This window comes from Pinus tabuliformis, chromosome Q (genome assembly GCF_031772625.1).
Source record: "Pinus tabuliformis cultivar Carrire ecotype Pingquan chromosome Q, CPIR1, whole genome shotgun sequence".
In the NCBI taxonomy this organism is placed as follows: Eukaryota; Viridiplantae; Streptophyta; class Pinopsida; order Pinales; family Pinaceae; genus Pinus; species Pinus tabuliformis.
The window spans coordinates 221,942,621-221,965,558 of NC_142296.1; the positions used below are offsets into that span (position 1 = coordinate 221,942,621).

Consider the following 22,938-nt stretch of genomic DNA (forward strand, 5'->3'; position numbering starts at 1 on the left):
TTTGTTGATTTAAACTATGAGAGAGGATCCTAAAAAAAACAAGCGATGTTAAAATGAAAAGGCATTGATGACCTTTTTTAACAGCATTTTGCTCAAGCCCACGCTAAATGTTTTACGATTCAACGACCTGTGGAAAACTCGACGTCACACATCTTGTTTACTCCTTGAAATCGAAGTTAACGTAAATTTGTAGACATTGGGATCTCATGGTAGGACAACATGTTTTGTTTATGAGGTTAATCCACAGTTAACATGATCCGTCATGGGTCTAGATCTCATGGTAGGATGGTTATGCTAGAACGACGCATATACAATATGCACGAAAAGGTATAAAGAGCAGCGATGCTTGGTATATCGCTAGATAATGTAATTGAAGGTGAAAAACACTATTTTGATGTGCAGAGGCCAGATTGTTGAGATTGTTTCCAACACTGTCATTCGACTACGCGACCTCCAGTAAGTCGCACTCCTAAACAGGTCGCGAAGTTGTGTTTTAGGCCTTAGTAAAACCAGCTAGAAAATGTGACTCCCCTCAAAAGTGACTCTGCAACCTCTCTGAAGTCGCCAGGTCGCAAAATTGCTCCCGGAGAAAATAAAGGTTGATGTGACTCCTCTTATGTTGCGACTATGCGATTGATTTTTAAATGTATCCTACAAGAAGTCACAGAATCGCAGGCGTGACAGGCCATTAGAATCACGACTTCCAGTAAAAGGCAACTGTGCGACTTCTCAACCAGAGTTGCGACCTAAGGATAGCATTTATTTAGCTCTTCACTCATTGAAGGTATCTCCTTCGTGATCTGAGGACACATAACCAATCTTCTATCAAGAACAACATGTTCTGAAAGTTACTATGCCCACCTTAAGACATTGTTAAATTAAGTTGTGAAGTAGTAGAAGCAAGTCTTGATGCATTGGAGTTCTGTTTCAGAATTAAAAGTGATGGGCTACGAGAGCATTGATCAAGTTCAGAACCCAACTAAGAGCCCTCATCTACAACAGCAAAGACTTATGCATTAGAATCTGGAGAATTAGTCAAAGAGAAGGATTTTTCTATAGTGGAGGATGATGTTTCAGGCAGATAGTGGCCTATTGTAAGTAGCAGACTCTTGGAACTTCCTTAGACTCAACCATGACATAATTTGCAGGTTGACAATTTGAAGGAATGTTGACAAAAGGTAGTGTTGTGTTCTCTGTGCAGATCTTGATGCCTAGTCATTAGTAACTAAGGAAACTAATCTACTGCATATTGCAGTGTTGAGTTTTGATGCAGTATTGGAGGTGTTAGGTTCCTATCCCAATAGGAGTCATAATTTTGAATGACTAAGGGTAAGCCTTGTAATATTGTACATACCTTTACTTTCTGCAAATGTTTTCCATATTAAAAAAATTAAAAAATGTAAAGAGAGTATGTCCTAAAAGAATAATCAAAGGACAAAAAGAATAAGAAAAGGTCAAAAAAATGAAAATATATGAACCCCAAAAAACAAAAAAGACCATGAAAGTGTGCAAGTCAAAATGCCACTACTATTTACTTTTATGCATAATAATGATTGCGTGCAGCTTGTTATTCATGCCACAATCCATGGTAATAAAATTGTTTAATCTTGATAATACCATGCTTTGAATTTTATGTTTATAGTTAGAGAATAAAATATGACCAAACATTTTAACCTTAGCAGATCATTAGATAGGTAGAGTAAATAAAAGGAGCTCATCAGTTTAATCTAAGCCCTTGGATGATATAAGGTTAAAATTAGATAGTTTTCTTTGTAAAAGAAAAGGATTGATAAGGGGTTGCTAACCTAAATGCACCCAAATAAAACGAAGAAAAAATGGTAAGATGAGTAAATGGGTAAGTAGAAGAAAGGTTGCAAAAATATCAAGTGATTACACAAAAGCACTTATGTCATGTTTTAAATGCATTTTTCAAATGTGCAAAAGTAGTAAGCAAAGCAAGGAAAATGGTTTACAACTTGGTTTATTTAACATCCCCTCAGTCACTACTTACTAATTTCCCATAAATAAGTTCTAGTACCTTAAATCCTACAAGTCAAAAAGGCTCAGAGCATTTCCCTAACTTTTGGAGGGACCGGACCCTCAGCTTGATGACTTATGGACAACAAGTGCTAGAGTCCCCTTTATAAAAATTCATCCCCCTTCATTTTCCCTCAGTTTCCCTCATTTCCCTAATAAAGCCCCCGTTTCCTAAGGTTAAACTCTATTTACCTAGGAAAAGTGAACCACCCTCATGTAAATCCTATTTCACTAAAAAACCCACAAAAACACTTTATTCTAAGTGTAAAGTGAAGTACGAAAATAATACACTTTACCCTTTTATTTAAGGAATATTCACTCCGCCCATCGCATTTCATATTAATTTCTAATTTTATTATATAATCCCCAAAATTCCATTATCCAGTATTAATTAATTTCTTTATATAAATAACCCAATCCCCTAGTTTTTATAAAAACTATATAAATCACCCCTATCTCGACAAAAGTTATTAACCCCGTGATTAAGCCCCGCCTGATCACTTAACCCAGGATTAATTCCTAAACTAATCCCATACCGCCAAATATTAAACCTATGCCCACCCCCCTCAACTCCCATTCATTTCCTTTATGCATCTTCTCCGCCCGACTACCATCTGATCATCGTCCCCCTCATCCGATGACCTACATCCATATCGGTCGAACCCGATCACCGGCCTTTACCCACCCGACAAGGTGGTTTTCCCCGACCCCCCAAATTGTATGTGTCGTGCTCTAAAGCACATCGGGCGACCCCTCCTAAAAACCACCCTCACCACAAAAACGGTGTGACGACGCACCAATACCGCTTCCCCGCTTAACCGAATAAACCGCCAACTATTCATTTGTAAATGAACCCACCAAAAAAACCATTGTTTTTCTATAAGAGGACGAAAAGCCCTCTTTCCACCCTTTTCACTCATTTTCCCTGTAAAACTGAGAAAAACTTTGCGACTCCTGCCAACACCGAATTGACCAACAAACCTCCAAATACACTCTAGAAGATGCTGCAGACAACCCAACTGACCTCCCAGTCCATACCAGAACCATACAAACCATTGTAGATACTGAAAACTACCAATTTGAAGCCAATTCACCCAATTCCAGGTATTTCACCGTAGAATACCACTCCTTGTTCTAAATTGGAAAAGTTCAGCCTATCAAGCATTCTTGTTAAGTCAAATTAATTGAAAATTAGCTTAAATTTAAGAACAACTCCGGCCAAAAACCTCTAAGAAGTTCCAATTTTCATTTTAAACCTTTGAACAAGCCCCCAATGCCTAATTTAAATCCACAAGAACTAAGTTATGGTTGCCCCTGTTGCCTTGGACGTTAGACCAATTACAACTCCCCATTTGGACCTCGACCATCTTCCCTTGGCTAACAGGGATTTCCAAATCAAAGATACATCTACCCAGGGAAACTTGTTTAGAATCCATTGTCAAAGTAGGGATAGATAGCTCAACCATGCTGATGATATTGGCCTTTGGGAGTCAAATTTTCCCAAATGTCAGTTCCCCCAACTACATATCTTCCCAAAAATTGTTCATATGTGCCATGCATGCTACTTCCCTAGCCATAGAACCATAACGTCTCATGACCAAAATGTGTTGCTTACTATCACAGCTGAATCCATAAATGAAATGCTACAACTCCAACCAGGACCAAACTTGACTCCACTCTCAATTGGAGATTTGTTAGAACAATATTCCAAACTAAGTCCCTTCACACTGGCTCAATTGTTCCAATATTTCATTGTTGAAGAGAATCACATCCCTAAAAATCCCCCCCCCCCGTATCTTTATGCCATGTTCTCTGAAAGGGGAAAACAAATCATCACCATGATATCATGTGTCCTAGGCTACTCTGCTGATTAATTTGTTGATGAACTTGTCCTTGCTGTCATGTCAATCTATACCCCAGGATAGCCTCCTGCTGTTGTGTACAATTATGCTGAGTTCATAGCTCAGAGAATGCATGAACAGTTCACCAGGATGAACAATGAAAGAGTATTCAAATACTCATCTGTCCTCTACCATATGTTCTTATATTATCAGCTAGACAGATTTCCTTTTCCCCTCCAGAAGTTGGATACCAAAGGCCAACCCAGGTCTGTCATTTTTTGGACCCCACTGTTCCATAAGTATAGCTCACCATACACTTATTCATATTTTATAGACTCTTTTGTACATCCAGTCATGACCATGCTTACAGGAAATCCTCCACCTAGGATAAGTCCAGAGATAAAAAGAGTCCTCCAGCTATCCAAACAAACCAAAGTGGGAGATTGGTACCTGTACCAAAACCACACAGAGATAAGGATTTATGGGTGCTAGCTTGCACCATATAAACTACCCAAATACCTCCCCATGAGGTTATTTTCTTTGGAGTATTATAGGCAAATAATGAACTCAGATGAAGTAAATTTTGTTTCAGCCAAGAAGAAAACCCAGTTCAGAATCAAAGATCAATTAGGCCCCTTCATCTGTAATTCTAGAGAGGCAGGGAAGGAAGCAGACCAAATTTTGCAGCAAATGAAGTTCCAACAGAGTTTCATGTGGAGGTATGATCCTCAAGAATTCATGACCAGATTGAGAAAAAAGGCCAAGTTGGGACCTTATATCCACCACCCCATACCAGAGATAGAAAAATATGCAAATCAATCTGAATGGGTGGAAAACACTCTGGTAGACAGAGATAGTAAAAAGGTAGATGTAGAAAATGCCTTATGTGACTTGGAAACGTAGTTTGATGAAATCTCGTTTCTGCAGGTACCTAAATAGCAAGAAGCTAGCATGAGTACCCCTCTTATCATGCAGACTCCTTAGAATGAGGAGAAAAAACCAAAAATAAATAGAGAGGGAACTTCCACTTCAAGAGTGGACACTTCTAATTTGTAGTAGGAAACAAGTCACAGCAAGAGGCAAAGGCTCAATCCTACCTTTGAACATGAATATACAAAAGGATCAGCACAGGTAACCAACACAAAGGTAGACAAAAGCAGGTCCACAACTCCATCTAGAGACATACAGGAGCCATCCACATCACAAACTCAGATGTTGGAAAGGCAGCTAAGTGTGGAAGTGTCTTCATTTAGTAGGCCTGCTGAGAAAGACCAAGACATAAAGGACATGTATAAAGAAATCAAAATGAGGAATGAGAAACTCAAAGCTTAGACTTATGCACAATATCTAAAACTCACTCCCACAAATCAAACAAGACTAATGTTAGCTTTTGACATCAAGAAGGGAAAACTTCAAATGTCCTTTATCAAACCTACAGCACAGCAACCCAAGACATCTTCAGATTTCAAGAGGGTTGACTTCAAAGTATTGGCAAGGGATATTCATCCCATAGACCAAATAGAACTGCATAAACAGGCTAGAGAGATGACATACTCCACCCTAACAGGCAAAGCCATAGCTGCCCATCAGCTACAAAACTCATTGAATAACATCTCAACACAGTTTCAAATGGAGAAGGCCTCCTCACAGGCCAAGGATATGAGGATTAAGTCTTTGGAAGACTTAGTTATTGAGTTAGGACATGATCCCAAAGATATAAAGGGTACCGAGAAGCTCATAAAGAAGAAAAACAATGATATTGTTGCTCTTAAGAAGCAATTGAAGATACCTCAACTGTAACATCCTCAAACAATTGAAGTTTTAGAGAGCCAAACCAGACATGAAGAGTTGATGGACTTGGTCCTAAAACTTAATGATCAACTAAGAGAGACAGAGAAAGAATTGGATAGCTTGATCCAATTAAAACAAACTGACATTGCCACAACTTCTACAAATGTCATCCCTACAGTATCTACAACAGTCCCTTCTACACTGGCAGCTTCACTAGCACCTACAGCTCCACCTGCCACAACATTTCCAGTTACAACAGAGTCTACAATAGCAGGTGCATCAGGAGAAAAAGCAACAGAGTTAGTTAGAGCCATGGAGGAAATGTCTATTCAGGCTACAGAAATGAACAAGCTGAAGGAAAAGGTGGCAAGTTTAGAAACTAACTACAAACTTACCCAAATTATGTAAAAGGAAGAGGCACAAAAGGCCAACAAAATGAGTGAAAGAGTTAAAGCTATGGAGAAAGACTTGACATTAGAGAAACCCCTTGGGCAAGCCAAGGAACTGTTATGGGCCAATATCATTGACTCTGTCAAGGATATTTGGCCATCTATTCAAGTTATTTTTGAGCAGACAAAACTGATAAAGATAGCTACAGTAGCTATTCATAAAGTCAAGGAGGAGTTGGGAGACATGCCCAAGGATGCCAATAGACTCATCCACTTCCTTAACAGCAAAAACAGGTATGAGCTTCATGAGCTAGATATAGAAGACAAGACTGAAACCATTTTGGAAATAAGGAAGGTCCTTTCCAAAAGAAACCTAATGCTAAACTTGGGAGAAAAGTGCCACAACATGCAGGTATCCATTGAGAGATTCATGGCTAAATTCCAAATTTTTAGGGAGAAAGGATTGCCTAGTCCATTGGTTGTTAATGACAAACTTATGACACAGCTAGACTATGATAACAGACTCAGGAAATTGGCTAAAGAACAAGCTAGCACTTCAGCTATAAAAGCACTGCCAACAGGCAAAGTTTTGTATAATACATTTGAGAACTTGTTTTTTCTCCAGCATGAGATAAAACACTTGTTCATCACTAAGCCCAATTTTGCCAAGTATACCAAAGCTGATGAGATATATAGGCGGATGATGAATGTAAAATACCTGATGCAGAATGGTGGGAAAATATCACTGATTTATTGTGAGAAATTTACAGTAAAAAAGTTACCGTTTAGTAAAAGTAGAATAACCATGTAAACTGATGAAAACAGGTTAGCATGCCAAAGTGTATCAGTGTCAAAGAGTATCAGGTGAAAGATAAAAGTTAAAGAAGATTCCAGCGTAAAATACCACAACAGCAAGCCAGCATAAAGGGCTATAAATCCAACCATAAAAGCCAACAATACCACAATAAAAGGGACAGCATGAAACAATTCAATAGCTATCTTTATCTTCCTGCAAGAAGATATTTTGTATCTACTAGATTAAATCTCAAGTTTGTTTTGAGATATTTTGTAATAATTTTTGTATAAATACTTCACAATTCAAAGTATGTGGTGTGGATTCTTAGACATTTCTATAGACCTTTTTGATTAAAAGACTATAAGCTATTGTATCAATGATTGGACCATCAAGCTGGATTACTGAATAAAGACAAGACATTTCACTAGATTCATGTGTAGAGAGAAGTGCAGACAAGTATTTTCTCTTGTGTTGTTACCTTTCTTAAAGTTTTTCCACCATCTTTATTGTATATATGAAACCTGAATGCTATAATATGAAATGATATCTTAGAATTTGCTTCATTGCACTCTGTTTTAACTATTATGCATTTTAATGTTTTCTGTTAATTATCTAAGTTAAGGAATTCTTGATTGCTCCTTAGTTTAGGTAGTCTCCTTGTAATCTATAGCAAAGGATTCTTAATTGCCCTTTGTTCATGACTATTTTCTATTCCTCATTTTAATCTCGGTCTGAGAATTCTTAAGTGCTCTCTCACCCTGGTTAAGATCATTTCACCCATCTAGCCCAAAGACCTGCACTTTACTCTACTAGCTTACCCTTTGAACACTCCCTTTAGTGAGTTAATTCCAGTTCTGCTACCCTTCTTTGAATCCATAGCCCAATGGTCCAAATACATCATTCTATCCATATGTTTTAAGGATTGCACCATCCAACCTTCAATACAAATCAAAACCCCTTGAACCTTCAGAACTAGCCTAAAATCCAAGCAAAAAAAGCTAAATCATATAGGGAGAGCCCTCTCTGAGCCATATCTTGGCTAGAGGCTATGCTTAAAAGTTGGTTTGTGGTTACCTCGATCCTTTCCTTCTTCTAAAAACTTCTAGGGAAAAGTTCTGAGTGATAACAGGAGGAACAGCTTCCAAGGGTGGCCCATATCTATTTCAATTGAATAGTTTTCAATAGCATCATCCCTATGGAATCCAAGAACTGAGATATAGTAGGCAGAAAACCAATACATATTCAAAAGGAACAACATTGTGAGATAAAGGCTTGAACAAAGTTTTCTTTTCAAATGAGAATTTTCACAACTGAACAACGTGACAGTATCTAACCTTGGTGTACACTAGTGACCTTGATTAGACAATGATACCAGGATAGTATGTGCAGTGAAATGATAATGAGATTAAATGAGAATACATCTGAGGAATTCCAAGAGGACCCCCCAAGGCCACATGCATTGACAATGTTGGGGCACAACAATTGACCACATAGGGGTCTAGATTAATCGTTTATTAATGTCATTCTTTCAAATTAGTTGATTGTAATTCCATTGTCATGCTTTGTTTGAAATTATGTCTGATTAATGTTATTTTCCTGCAGGTAGCGGGAACGGAACAAATGTTGGTCTACACAAAGGGATTAGGGTTTCTCATGGAGCTTGCATAACTAGGGTTTCCTTCAGCAAGCCAAATGGGCCCTTCCAAGCTCCAAGAACCTTTTAGTAAACTCGGAGGCATGTCACTAGAGGATTAATGAATGTGAATGAGGCACAGTGGCAGGAAAACAAGTCGGTTTCAGGACCAATCATCTGCATCATTGTGATATATGGACAACAAGCTTTATAGGGTTTCTAATAACTCTCTACGTCCCTCCCCTCTCTCTCTTTCATCATAATGTAAATTTCACCCACCATTATATCAGCCATTATGTTGGGACGGATGTGAGCATGTGACAAGCATTCATGGCTTGAGAAAGAAGTGGGGAATCTCAAGAGCCATGAGGGTAGCCGAAAGGGCATCGGGGAATGTCAAGATTCATGGTAGATGAACAGTCACCTGAGACCAATATAGATAGTTTATTGATGCTTGAGAGCTAAGGCCACTCAGCTCTTGGTAGCTAGGAGAGTTGGTTTGCAGTAGGGCCAGGGTTTTGACCCCGGGCAATGGTATGAACATCCCATGTTCCATTATTGGGTATTGACCAATTGTATGATATGAATTTGAAGTTGTAGCATATTAATAAGATGTTTTCTTTTATCTTTAGTATTGATTTCCATGCTCACTCATGGTCGTTGTATTAGATGTCTGGTACCACACCATATTTGTATGTGTGCTTTCATATACGCAAGATGTTATGTTCTGATACATAGTGGTTGCATGTATGTTTCGCTTTCGAATCTGTGTTTACTTGTTCCTTTCCATGTCAGTGACCTATTGTGAACTACTTTGCAATTGACCTCCAGCATGTTCCTATTTATTATGTCCGATGGGGTTTTAGCTCACTAATCACTCTCATCGTTTATTTCTTCTTATCATTGTTGTGACCTTTTTAAACCTCTTTCTGCAATTTGTCAATCTTGGGATGATTTTGTTTCACTGCCCGTGCACTTCATTCCCACCCCACTCTGGCACCTTCTCATTTGATAACCAAGAGTAGAAAACATTCATGGCAGTAGCCAGGCCCACATACTAGATGGGGCTCCTATCCCAAATGGTGTGAGGTCTAATTGGGACCTCACACTGGGGAGACCCCTTAGTCGTTGGTGGTACTTTTTGGTCTGTCAACGAAATTGGCGCTAGAAGGAGGGCCAGATGACAAGTTGATCCCTTGGAGCCTTCAGTTTAGTCTCATATCTGTTCATGGCTTTGACCAAAATCTTACTCCCGAGGTGTTTATCTAGTTCGTATATTTTTCGATTTTCCTCCCCCAGGAGCAGCGCCATCACTTGTCTCAATTAAAGTTTGATGGTGCGGATGGAACACCTTTAATCGAGCACATTTTTTATTTCCTCAAGTTTTTTGAATCTTTTGAGATCGACGATGAAGAGTTTTCTTATGTGTTTTTCTCCCTCACCCTTGAAGGTCGCGCCAAGAAATGGTGCCACACATTGTCGGCGATATCCATTATTTCGTTTGAGCAACTCACCGGTAAGCTCCAACAAGCATTTGACAGGTACGATTTTCAAGATGTGTTAAAGAGGATAAATGAGCTTAGGATGAAACCTGAGGAATCTTTAGAGGAATTTTCTTTTAGATATGTGCATCTTTGTTTTGAATTTCCTAAAAGTGATGTCGATTGGGTGTATTTGAATATAAATTTTCAACGATTGGTTCTCGTTTCTTTACAACATTTTCAATTAGAAACAAGTCCTGTTTCGCATGAGTATCATCATAATTTGTAGATTACAAAGTGTCCAGATTCTACCCGTAATTTTTTTTTGCCTATCTCTTTGAATCTGGAACAACCTCAACCCCCCGAGGAAGAGATTATTGTTTGTGGGATTTCTCATCCTCCTCTTGACTTGTTACATAATAAGATTATGGTTGTAAATGGTTCAAATGAGAATAACTATTTTTAGGAAACGGATCTGATGGTATCGCCTCTAAATCCCTCATACATTCTTTTGGTCTTGAATCTGAAAATCACATAACATCTCTTCCTGCTGATGGAACCCCAATTGAGTCCATTCAACATACGTCTCACTATATTCTAGGATCTCATTCACCTGTGCATGATGACTGTGGTCTTGTCTCAGGTAACATTGACTGCCTTATCAAATCCATGGCACACATCAGACTTGTAAATCTGTCCTTCTCTTTGGCAAACATAAATGGGTAGGATGTGAGTCCGGGTCCAATCGATGCTCCTTCATCTGACCCTGTGCATCCATTCTACCCTGATTTAGTCCATGGGTCTACTACACTGTTAGGTCCCTATACTACTAGTGTAACCCCTTATTGTTATTAGTGAAACCCCCTTATTATATCGTTGTGCCCATGTAGTCCCTATATTGTTATTATTGTGCCCCATAGAAACCCACTATTGTTATTGTTGTGCCCTTACATTATTATTGTTATGTCAACTCTCATTATATTATGACCCCCTAGACTCCTATATATAGAAAGGAGGTCTTGTCATTTGTATGATTCAAGAATTGTTCATTTGTGTAATGTAAAGGAGGTTTCCCCCTGGAAGAGGGTTATTTCTAAGGCATTGATCTATCTTATCTATCATTTTGTGAGCTGGTTTCATAACATTTGGTATGAGAGATTTGGATTCTAGGGTTCTGCTGCTCCAAAACAGGTCATAGTGACATGTTCTCTATAGCATTTTCTATACGAAGTTTCAGAAGCTATGAACAAAACCCATTTGAACCGAAATTTTTCTGAACCTCAGGTCCAAATTTCAGATCTTATCTCGCTATATTTTCAGAGATATGATCTAAGTAAGTTAGGGTGTTTGCAAGCTCCAAAATTCCATCTCAAACATATCATCGTGGAATGTTCGCTATAATTTATTAACTACGAAGGTTTAGATTCTGAAATTAAAACCCATTTGAGCCGAAAGCTTGGTGAAGCCGAGGCCTAAATTTCAGTTCTTGTTTCACTATATTTTCGGAGATACAGTCCCTGAAATTTAGGGTTTCTGCAAGATCCCGAATTACATTCCAAACGGATGACCTTGGGAAAATCATCATAACTCTCAATCTGAGCATCTGATTCAAATTTCATAAAAATTGACAGAATGAAGACAAACTGTAGTTGGTTGGGTATCAGTTTTAGAACTGAAGGTCGAAACGGTGACTCGTGGCATGTCGTATAAGTTCACTCTACTGAACCTATCTATAATTAGGTCATCGTAGGAGATTTTGAATAACTCTTTCTTCCGGAATCCAATTGCGGTCAGACTTGTGGGGTTAGAAAGAGGACTCAAAGGGCGATCACAGGCCAAAATGTTAGAACTTAAAAATATTAAATTACAAAGTTATAGTCGTTTCAAGATCGAGCTCCTAAAATCAAGAAAAAGTGATATGAGGAAGTTTGATGGCAAGGATCCGGTAAATTGGATACTACAGTTGGAGCAATATTTTGATCTATATGAGGTGCAACTATTACGAAAGGTAAGTATTGCATCTTTATATTTAGAACCAAATCAATTTTAATGGTATAAAGGGATTTGTTCTCGTAAACCACTTGTCACATGGTCAATTTTCACAGAGGAAATGATAGCACATTATGAGGATACAAAGAGAAACACCTTCTTTAGCCAATTCATAAATCTCAAACAAAAGTGTTCAATGGAAGAGCACATTTAGCACTTCCAAAAATTGAATATAAGGGTAAATGATATTCTAGAGAAGTAAAGGATTGATGTCTTCATAGGGACCTTAAAGGATAACATTCAACATGAGGTTTGTCTTTGGGAACCTGATTCATTGGAGAACGCATTCAAGTTGGCAAGAAAAATTGAAAGTGAAATTATGGAAACAAGGAATCCTACCACTCGCAACTATAAATATGGAATGTTTTTTCTCCTAGCCTTCCATAACGTACAAGGTTTACGTCATAACAATTGGATGAAAAAAGAGATAAAGGGCTTTGTTACATTTGTGATAGCAAATACACTAAAGGTCATAAGTGTGCTGACAAGCTCCCAGTTCAAAAAATATTGTCGAAACCTGACGAGGAGGGAAAAATCATATTGGAATGTGAATCAGTCATAGAAATAAGAACTCGACAGCTATGAAATCGATCAATTTCAAAGTATCTCAAGTGGAAGAACTTACCGCTGAAGATTTCACATGGGAGGACGAGAATTTTATACAGAAACATCCAGAAGTACTCAAGCATTGAGGACAACACTTTTTTAAGGAAAGGGGCATGTTAGTTCCCTATACTACTAGTGTAACCCATTATTGTTATTAGTGCAACCCCCTTATTATATTGTTGTGCCCATGTAGTCCCCATATTGTTATTATTGTGCCCCATAGAAGCCCACTATTGTTATTGTTGTGCCCTTATATTATTATTGTTATGTCGACTCTTATTATATTATGACCCCTTAGACTCCTATATATAGAAATGAGGTCTTTTCATTTGTATGATCCAAGAATTTTTCATTTGTGTAATGTAAAGGAGGTTGCCCCCTCAAAGAAGCTTATTTCTAAGGCGTTGATCTATCTTTTCTATCTTTTTGTAAGCTAGTTTCATAACATACACCGGTGGTTCCTTCAGATCATTCATATCTTTATCTTGCTTGCATTTATTGCAATCATGTGCATGGGGGTGAGGTTTCACAGTCAAGTAATGTAGAGTCTGAATCCCTCATGCCTGATATTTTCCACTCGAAGTCTTTAACAGGTGAAGAAGAGGGCCCTGCATCTCATCCAGCTCAAGTTGGTTCCCTCATTAAAGCCTCTTCACCTCGAATCCAAGAGAAGCCTTATGTATCAGATACCCAACTTGATCAAACTGGTGGTTTTAGTGATTCTTGTTTTACCAGAAATATATTCACTCATGCTTCTGGTGATTATCCTACATATCCTTCTGTTGATCCTACGAAACCACAAAAATTGTTGACCCACCTTTCGAACATTTAGGGACTCATCAGGAAGTTGAGGCACTTCAGCTTCCACTGATGGTTATGTCAGTTTCTCATGTTCCTGATGAGACACCTGAACCAAGTCAAATTAGGGTTTCTGAAATTAGGGTTTCTTCACATCATGCTCCTCTCAACATCATCTCATCGGATGCAAGCTCATCTTGGAAACCCTCTGATTCGAGCAATGTCTCTCCAAGAAAATCTTTCCATCACATTTCAACTAATGTGCATGAACCTCTATACCCTAATTTTTTTGCTGAAGAGAGTGCTCTGGCCATTGTCGCGAATATTTTTTATTGTCTCCCAACCAATACAGTCTATCAACATACACAATCAAATGATGTCTTACAATATCCTATAGGGGAAGGGGAAAATATCCTAACCTCCCCTCTACCTGAGACTCTTTCGGTTGATTCAATTCATTTTTGGGAATCTAAAGAATCTGATCTATCAAGCTGTCGATCTATCAATATTCAGACGATGAATCCAATCCACAATATTTTCATTGATAATTGTCCGGTCACAACCAACAATAACCATATACAACCATCTACAAATCTTGTGAAGCTACCAATATTGGATGGTGTGTCATTTGAAGGTTCAGAGGTTGGCCAGGATGATGAGGCACTTCAGCTTCCACTGATGGTTATGTCAAGTCCTCACGTCCTTGACGAAGTCCATGAACAATTTCAAACTAGGGTTTCTGAAATTAGGGTTTATGTGTTTGAATCCTCAGGGATCTTAGTTACACCCGACAGGGGCCCTCTTTTCAGGGTTATCAAGTTGATCATCCTCTACATCATGATAAGGTTGCTGATTGGATTAATCTGGCAGATTCCTTTACTAGCTGGCAGCATCTTGCCTTACTTGCATTGGATTTAGGGTTAAGCATAAACGGATGTATGTTATGGCTGGATGACTATAAATTTCACACTTGTGGTTCGGTTTACTAGGATTGGGTTGCAGTTCGCCTTGAAAGGTCTTCTCTAACACATTTCCCTATAAGTGGATGAGATGTTCTTTCTGTTGTGTATGCTTTACAGGTAAACATGTTATGTTTTACACAACTCTTTCCACAAATTCTAATTGTTGTCATCTTTGTTTTTGCAGGTTGGGAACTGCTACAGTGGCTACATTGGAAGTTTGATTTCACATAACATGACCTATGCTTTGGTTAAATTAGGATTTAGGGTTTTAGACTAGTTAGGTTTTAGTTTTTCTTATTAGTTCACTGATTAGAGTTTGCTTTATGATTTAAATTTGTCATTTTCTCTACTGTTGGTAGTTAGTTCCCTACTTTTTATTTTTGCACTCATGTCCTTGCATTTGTTTATGGTTGCATGGAATTCATGAAATATCTGCATATGCATTGTATTGGTCCTTTAATTCCAAGTGGTTGATCTCTTCTGCACATAGCATTACATTGCGTCATTAGCCCTATCTGCTGCATTACGTCATACACTTTACTTCTCTCTTGGCACTCACTCACCTTTGACCTAGCTTGGAAATTTCCTCCATGTTTCATGTTGCTGCATGAGCCTTCATGAATCTGAAGTTTTCAAACCTTTGGTGCCTTGAATATCTTTCTCGCACCTTTTTCTTTCACTCCAAAGTGCATTGTTTCGTCCTCTTCACACCTATTCGAGATCCCTAGGAGAGTTTCCTGGTCACCTTAACCCTAGGACTGAAACCCTAGCCCTAATGATGGTGTGAAGTTGTGATGGTTACACTGATGAGTAGCCTCTCTTGGAACCAGTCATCAAAGTTGCATCCTGGAGATCTCTCCTACGAGTCTAATTTATTAACAGGGAAAATAAGAACAAATTGCTCATGGGGAACCCTAATCTGTTTGAATGACCTATACCCATATCCTAAACCTCATGCTCAACGTGGTCTTGATTGTTTCAATGACTTGTGTTTGTTGTTCACTTGCTAACTGGAAATGAGATGTGGAAGCTTGGCATAAGGGAAAACCTAAATCAGGATATCTCTTAGTTTCTATCAAACAAGAAACAACCTCTCTCGCTCGTAAAATAAGTCAGGATCCCTCATCTGCCCTGGCGCAATGAACACCCAAAAATAAGTGCAAATGCACATGTAAAAGAAAATGAAACCAAATAAAGGGTAAAGGATCAAGAAAGGCTTCCTGTGCAGAGAGGTAATGCAACGACTTCGCCGGGGTACTGACCAGGCTCGCTGGCAATAGAGCAATGTTTGTGATTTCTTGAAGTGAATCCACCAGGGTACTGTCCAGACCTGCTAGCAGTGGAGCAACACCAGAAACTTACTTTTAAAATTCTGAATACAATAAGCCTTCTACCCTATTCTTTGCATCATCATCAACTACCGACATGTGTGAATTGTCAAGAGGGTGTTTACTGACTTGTAAGATCTACCTAAGGCTCAAGGGAAGGCATATCTGCAAAGGTTGTGGAAATGCAAGAGGTGCCCATAGCATCAGTTAAATATTCCCTTGCATCATTATTCTCTCTTGAACTACTACAGGGGTGTTGACAGAGATACTGGATTCTACCAGTGGTTCGCCAATTACTGTAGTCGCTACAACACCACCCAAAGTTTTGGGCATATTCAAAAATTTTGGTACCCTGCCACTCACCCCGAGCTTCTAGGGTTTTTTGATAGGACCCCAACCAGTTTCTCTCCCAACAACCTTGCCTATCCAACCTCTTTGGTGTGCCCACTCACATTTCTTGCATAACATTCACACATTTTGTTTTATCTCAGATGTAGGCCTCAAAATCGCATTAAGGTTTCGAATGTCAATGGCTTCATTAATGCGTTAAGAGTCTCTCATGGTTTTTAAAAACTCATCTTCGCATGATTCACATCGCGATCAGTAGATGTCCTATATTTGAGCAGGCATACATGCAATTTGTCTTTCCTTACGATTGGCAGTATTGAGGTTTTGGCAAAACCCTAAATGGGAAAAGGTGATCCCTCTCCTGTTTTGACCTAACTCGCCTCCCGCTAAGAGTGTGTTTCCATCGACATTATTAGGCATCATGGGAGAGATGGTTGCATGTCATATTCCCTTAGGTTCTTGGTTGGCCCTACACCTCCACATGAGCATTAGGGCTTGCAAAGATTATATACTACCCTTGCATCCTTGTAGCTCTAGAGATATGTGATCAAAGTACTCATGTCGTTTTAAGCTCTTCTTGACTCACCCTGAAGAATGATCACACATATGCATAAGGGTTTGTGATAATACATCATGATGGTAACCCTACATTGTCTTGGTCCTCGTCCCCTCAAGTGCATTAAGATTCATCAAATTGCCATATTACTCTGCACACTTGAATCTATAACTGCACAGTTGCCTTGACATCAAATAAATTGCTTGAAATTCATAATTCCAGTAAGGTGCCTAAATGTTGTGTTGATTTTTGGATTCGAGCACCTCTTGTTTTACTCGTATAATTTAGTTGCAATTTTACTATCACCTTGAGATGAAACTATTTTCATAGTTTTAATTATTTATCCCTTTTTCTTTGCAGATATTTAAGTGGAGCATAAGGGGTATTATACTATTATCACAGGTTCATACATGTGGTTTTCCTCCATTAGAGAATTAGGATGTATCTCTTTCAGTAACAAGAAGTCTTTATTTCTTTGGGCGTGGGAATCTGACAACAAAGGAAACTATCAAATTCACTAATCTAGAACATAAGGCATTGAATGACATGTTTGTCATTCTCTCTGATGTGTGGGTTGACAGTGTAGAGAAAATGCCATGGAAAACTTAACCGCAGTTTTTTGAATGGATATGGGTCGATGGAAATTTTACCTTCTTTGTTTGTTCTCATGGGACAAACTTTCTCTCGACCATGAAATCTTGCTTTCCATGCTTTTCTAGAGCTTCGAACACAATTTTGTAAGCTCGAATCAATTATTGATGAACATCCCTGCTTAAAAGAAGGGGGCCAGTTCTTATTTATACCAGATCTTGATGATGTTGGTCTAGCAAATGTGCTTCCTAGGTGTTTTTTACCAAAGTATTTATTTGAAGAGGTTACTAAGCATGTTCTGAGTGCTATCTTCTCCAGCAATCCATGCAGAATTAAATTTTACACACAGGAGACTGTCTTGTTCCGGCAAGATACGTTATACCGAATGTGTTGATCCTATCTAATCCCTTCTTCATCAGAGGAAAAAAATGAGCCTTTTGAACATTTGGTCGCCATGGTAACTCATCAAAGTCATCTTTTCCCATTGCCTCTCACAGTGCAACCTATTATCTAGAATTATGACCATTGTTTGTGTTTGTACCCCACACCACATACGATAGTATTAGCAAATAAGTCTGAATAGAAAGCTAGCTGGGGGCATAGATGACTGAGGGGATGAAGAGTGTAGGATGTGTAAGGTGCCATCAGAGGCACATGTCGAAGAGAATTTTTCGAGCCCAACTGAGGTAGTTAGATTCCCATGCGGGAGCAGCGCCTTGAGCACAAGCTGAAGGGTCGTGTAGTCAATACCTGTAGTGGCTATATGGTTTTGTCGATTTAAACTATGAGAGAGGATCCTAAAAAAAAAAACAAGCGATGTTAAAATGAAAGGCGTTGATGACCTTTTTTAGCAACATTTTGCTCAAGCCCACATTAAATATTTTACAATTCAATTCCCTATGGAAAACTTGACGTCGCATGTCTTGTTTACTCCTTGAAAATTGGAGTTAGCGTAACTTTGTAGACATTGGGATCTCATGGCAGGACAACGTGTTTTGTTTATGAATAGAATTCACAGTTAACATGATCTGTCAGGGATCTAGATCTCATGGTTGGATGGTAATGCTGGAACAATGAATATACAATATGCACGAAAAGGTATAAAGAACAACGATGCTTGGTATATCGCTAGATAAGGGAATTGAGAGGTGAATACCACTATTTTACTGCGCAGAGGCCAGATTGATGAGAATGCTTCCAACCTTGCCATCCAACTACGCAACCTCCAGTAAGTCGCACTCCTGCACAGGTCGCGAAGTCGTGTTTTATGCCTCAGTGAAAGCAGCTAGAAAATGCGACTCCCCTCAAAAGCGACTATGTGACCTCTCCCAAGTCGCCAGGTCACAAAATCACTCCTGAAGAAAATAAAGGTTGATGTGACTCCTCTTATGCTATGACTATGTGATCGATTTTTAAATGTCTCCTGCAAGAAGTTGCAGAATCGCAGGTGTGACAGGACATCGGAATCACAACTTCTAGTAAAAGGTGATTATGCAACTTCTCAACCAGAATTGCGACCTAAGGATAGCATTTATTTAGCTCTTCACTCATCGAAGGTATCTTCTTCATGATGTGAGGACACAGAACCAATCTGGTGTCAAGAAGAGCCTGTTCTGAAAGTTACTATGCCCCCCTTAAGACATTGTTAAATTAAGTTGTGAAGTAGCAGAAGCAAGGCTCGATGCATTGGAGTTTTGTTTCAGAATTAAAAGTGTTGGGCTACGAGAGCATTGATCAAGTTCAAAACCCAACTAAGAGCCCTCATCTACAACAACAAATATTTGTGCATTAGAATCTGGAGAATTAATCAAAGAGAAGTATTGTTCTATAGTGGAGGATGACGTTCGAGGCAGATAGTGGCCTATTGTCAATAGTAGACTCTTGGAACTTCCTTAGACTCAACTATGACATAATTTCCAGGTTGGCAATTTGAAGGAATGTTGAAAAAAGGTAGTGTTGTGTTCTCTGAGCAGATCTTGATGCCTAGACATTAGTAACTAAGGAAAATCGTCTGTTTCATATTGCGGTGTTGAGTTTTGATGCAGTATTAGAGGAACAGATTCAAAGGGTGGCCCATCTCTATTTCAATTGAAGATTTTTCAATAGCATCAGGCCTATGGAATCCAAGAACTGAGATATACTAGGCAGAAAACCAATACCTATTCAAAAGGAACAACATTGTGAGTTAAGGGCTCAGACAAAGTTTGCTTGTCAAATGAGAATTTGCACAACTGACCAATGTGACAGTATCTAACCTTGGTGTACACTAGTGAACTTTATTAGACAGTTATACTAGGACAGTATGTGCAGTGAAACGATAATGAGAGTAAATGAGAATACATCTGAGGAATTCCAAGAGGACCCCCCAAGGCCACACACATTGACAATGCTGGGGCATAATAGTTGACCACACAGGGGTCTAGATTAATCATTTATTAATGTCATTCTTTCAAATTAGTTGATTGTAATTCCATTGTCATGCTTTATTTGAAATTATGTTTGATTAATGTTATTTGCCTGTAGGTAGCGGGAACGGAACAAATGTTGGTCTACACAAAGGGATTAGGGTTTCTCGTGGAGCTTGCATAACTAGGGTTTCCTTCAGCAAGCCAAATGGGCCCTTCCAAGTTCCAAGAACCTTTTAGTAAACTCAAAGGCATGTCACCAGAGGATTAATGAATGTGAGTGAGGCACAGTGGCAGGAAAACAAGTCGGTTTCAGGACCAAGCATCTGCATCATTGTGAGATATGGGCAACAAGCATTATAGGGTTTCCAATAACCCTCTACATCCCTCCCCTCTCTCTCTTTCATCATAATGTAAATTTCACCCACCATTATATCAGCCATTATGTTGGGACTGATGTGAGCACGTAACAAGCATTCCTGGCTTGAGAAAGAAGTGGGGAAGCTCAAGAGTCAGGAGGGTAGCCAAAAGGGCATGGGGGAATGTCAAGAGTCATGTTAGGTGAAGAGTCACCTGACCTCTATAAATGTATTATCATCCCTGGTAGGTGAAGATTCACCTGACCTCTATAAATGTATTCTCATCCCTAATACCGATGGGACTTTAGCACTTGAGTTGAGGCCAATATAGATAGTTGATTGATGCTTGAGAGCTAAGGCCACTCAGCTCTTGGTAGCTAGGAGAGTGGGTTTGCAGTAGGGCTAGGGTTTTGACATCGGGCAATGGTATGAACAACCCATGTTCCACTATTGGGTATTAACCAATTGTATGATATGCATTTGAAGTTGCAACATATTAAAAATTTGTTTCTTTTATCTTTGGCACTAATTCCCATGCTCACTCATGGTCCTTGTATTAGCTGTCTGGTACCTCACCATATTTGTATGTGTGCTTTCATATACGCAAGATGTTATGTTCTGATACATAGTGGTTGCATGTATGTTTTACTTTCAAATCTATGTTTACTTGTTCCTTTCCATGTCGGTGACCTATTGTGAACTACTTCGCAATTGACCTCTGGCATGTTCCTGTTTATTATGTCCGATGGGGTTTTATCTCACTAATCACTCTCATCATTTATTTCTTCTTATCGTTGTTGTGACTTGTTTAAACCTCTTTATGCAATTTATCAATCTTAGACTAATTTTGTTTCACTGCCTGTGCACTTCAGTCCCACCCCACTCTGGCACCTTCTCATTTGATAACCAAGAGCAGAAAACATTCATGGTGGCAGTTGGGCCCACATACAAATGGGGCTCCTATCCCAAACAATATGAGTTCTAATTGGGACCTCACACCGGGGAGACCCCTTAGTCGTTGGCAGTACATTTTGGTCCGTCAACAGGACTTTAAAGGATAACATCCAACATAGGTTCGCCTTTCAGAACCTGATCCATTAGAGAAGGCATTTAGGTTGGCAAGAAAAATGGAAATTAAAATTATCGAAACTAGGAAGCCCACCACTCACAACTATAAATATGGAAGTGTTGTTGCCCCTAGCCTTCCACAACCTACAAGGTTGACACCGCAACAATTGGAAGAAAAAAGAGAAAAATGGATTTGTTACAGTTGTGATAGCAAATACACTAAAGGTCATAAGTGTGTTGAGAATAAATTATTTTACATAGATTGTGAAGAGGAGGAAGAAAAGGAACAAGAAATGTCAAAAGAAGAGGATATGCACTAGGAACAAACCCTAGAGAAAGAATAAATGAATCCAACCATATATTGTAATGCATTGGCTGGAATTACCACTCCTCAAACTATCAAGATAGAAGGACATATCAAGAAGGAAAAGGTAATAGTGTTGATTGATTCGGGCAGTTCCTATTGATTTGGGGCAGCATCAGATGTGCTCTAGCCACGAAAATTGGTGGAGAGGCTAAAGCACATGAGACCTCCAATACCCAAAAATGGTTTGGGCAAATTATAACAGTTTTGGAGATATTAAAATAATTAATATTTTTAATGGAGTCCCTAAGTCTAAACTTAGGGAAAATAAAATATTAATGTGAATTAATATAAAACTGTGTTCGAAGGGTCCAAAATTCATGGATCAAGCTAGAATTAATCTTAGTCATTGATTAGGGATTTAATCTCGGCCGTTGAATTTTCAATGAGAAAAGTATAAGAGGAGACTTGAGGGTCACTTGGAGAACACACCGAGTTGATCAATATTTCGATTTTCCTAGGGCAGGGTTTGCTGAGGAAGTCGAATGAGTGATCAAATTTGTAGCTGAGGGGAAGTGAATACAGAAGCAGAGAGGCAGAGATAGTACCAAGAGGATCAGCGCAGAATCCAAGAGAGAGGGACGCAGAGCCAGCTAGAGGTTCATGCAAAGCTAGCTAGGGCTCACGCAGAGGCAACTAGGAGTTGCACAGTGCCTCAAAGAACTAGCGTGGTTGACGCAGTGCCTTTAGAGGCTGACGTAGGGCGAGATAGGGTGACACTGGGTAGAAACTGGGCTAGAAAGGGCGGACGCAATCTCTAGAGGCTGACACTGGGGTTTTCATGGGGCAAATTAGAGCTGGGAGCTGTCGAAGTGTTTATCTAGGGTTTCAGCCAGAACATCTGTATCCAACTGAGAGGTACTACTTTCGATATTATTCTCTATTGGGTGAGACAGTTTGGGAACCCAGATTGTATTATGAAACTGCTTAATAATTAAAACTGTCAAATAGCTACACTGGTTTTCCCGCATTGGGTTTTTCTGGGGACATTGGTCCCAACGAAATGGTGTCACTTGTGTGCTTGTTTTGTTTCCTTCATTTGATGATCTGTAATGTGTTGGGAATGTACTTGTATTTATTTTTAGTGTTTACATGATAAATAACTGGTTAATTAATCAGAACAAGTAGGCAAACAAAAATCAGAAAAGTACATGAAGGGTTTCTAACAATTAGACTTAGAAATTCAAACATGGTATTAAAGGGTGATTGCAGATCATCGGTAACTGAGGGCATCAGTTGAGTAGAGCAACAGCAGAAGAAATAGCTGTCTCAAGTGACAGAAGTTGTTCCTAGCAAGAGAGCAACAATGAAGGGGCAATGCAGTGCTTGTGTCATCAAGTTTGAGCCGGGAAGAGTGATGAGCCTCATCATTGGGTAATTATATGGGCCTTAATTCACCTCCTAGCTTAGTTAAACCAACTCTTCTCACAACCTATTACATGTTTTGATTATATTTTGTTTAATGAGATGAGTTAAAGTGAGATATTATGCCCAGTGAACTAATATGCATTGAATACAGGTTTGGAAGAGAAAATC

At 39.0% G+C, this 22,938-nt stretch overlaps 1 pseudogene; it reads left to right on the plus strand.

Annotated features, from left to right (window-relative positions):
• Positions 1 to 285: 285 nt before the first annotated feature.
• Positions 286 to 17,789, plus strand: LOC149218992 (DNA polymerase epsilon subunit B pseudogene; annotated as a pseudogene).
• The last annotated feature ends 5,149 nt before the right edge of the window (positions 17,790 to 22,938 follow it).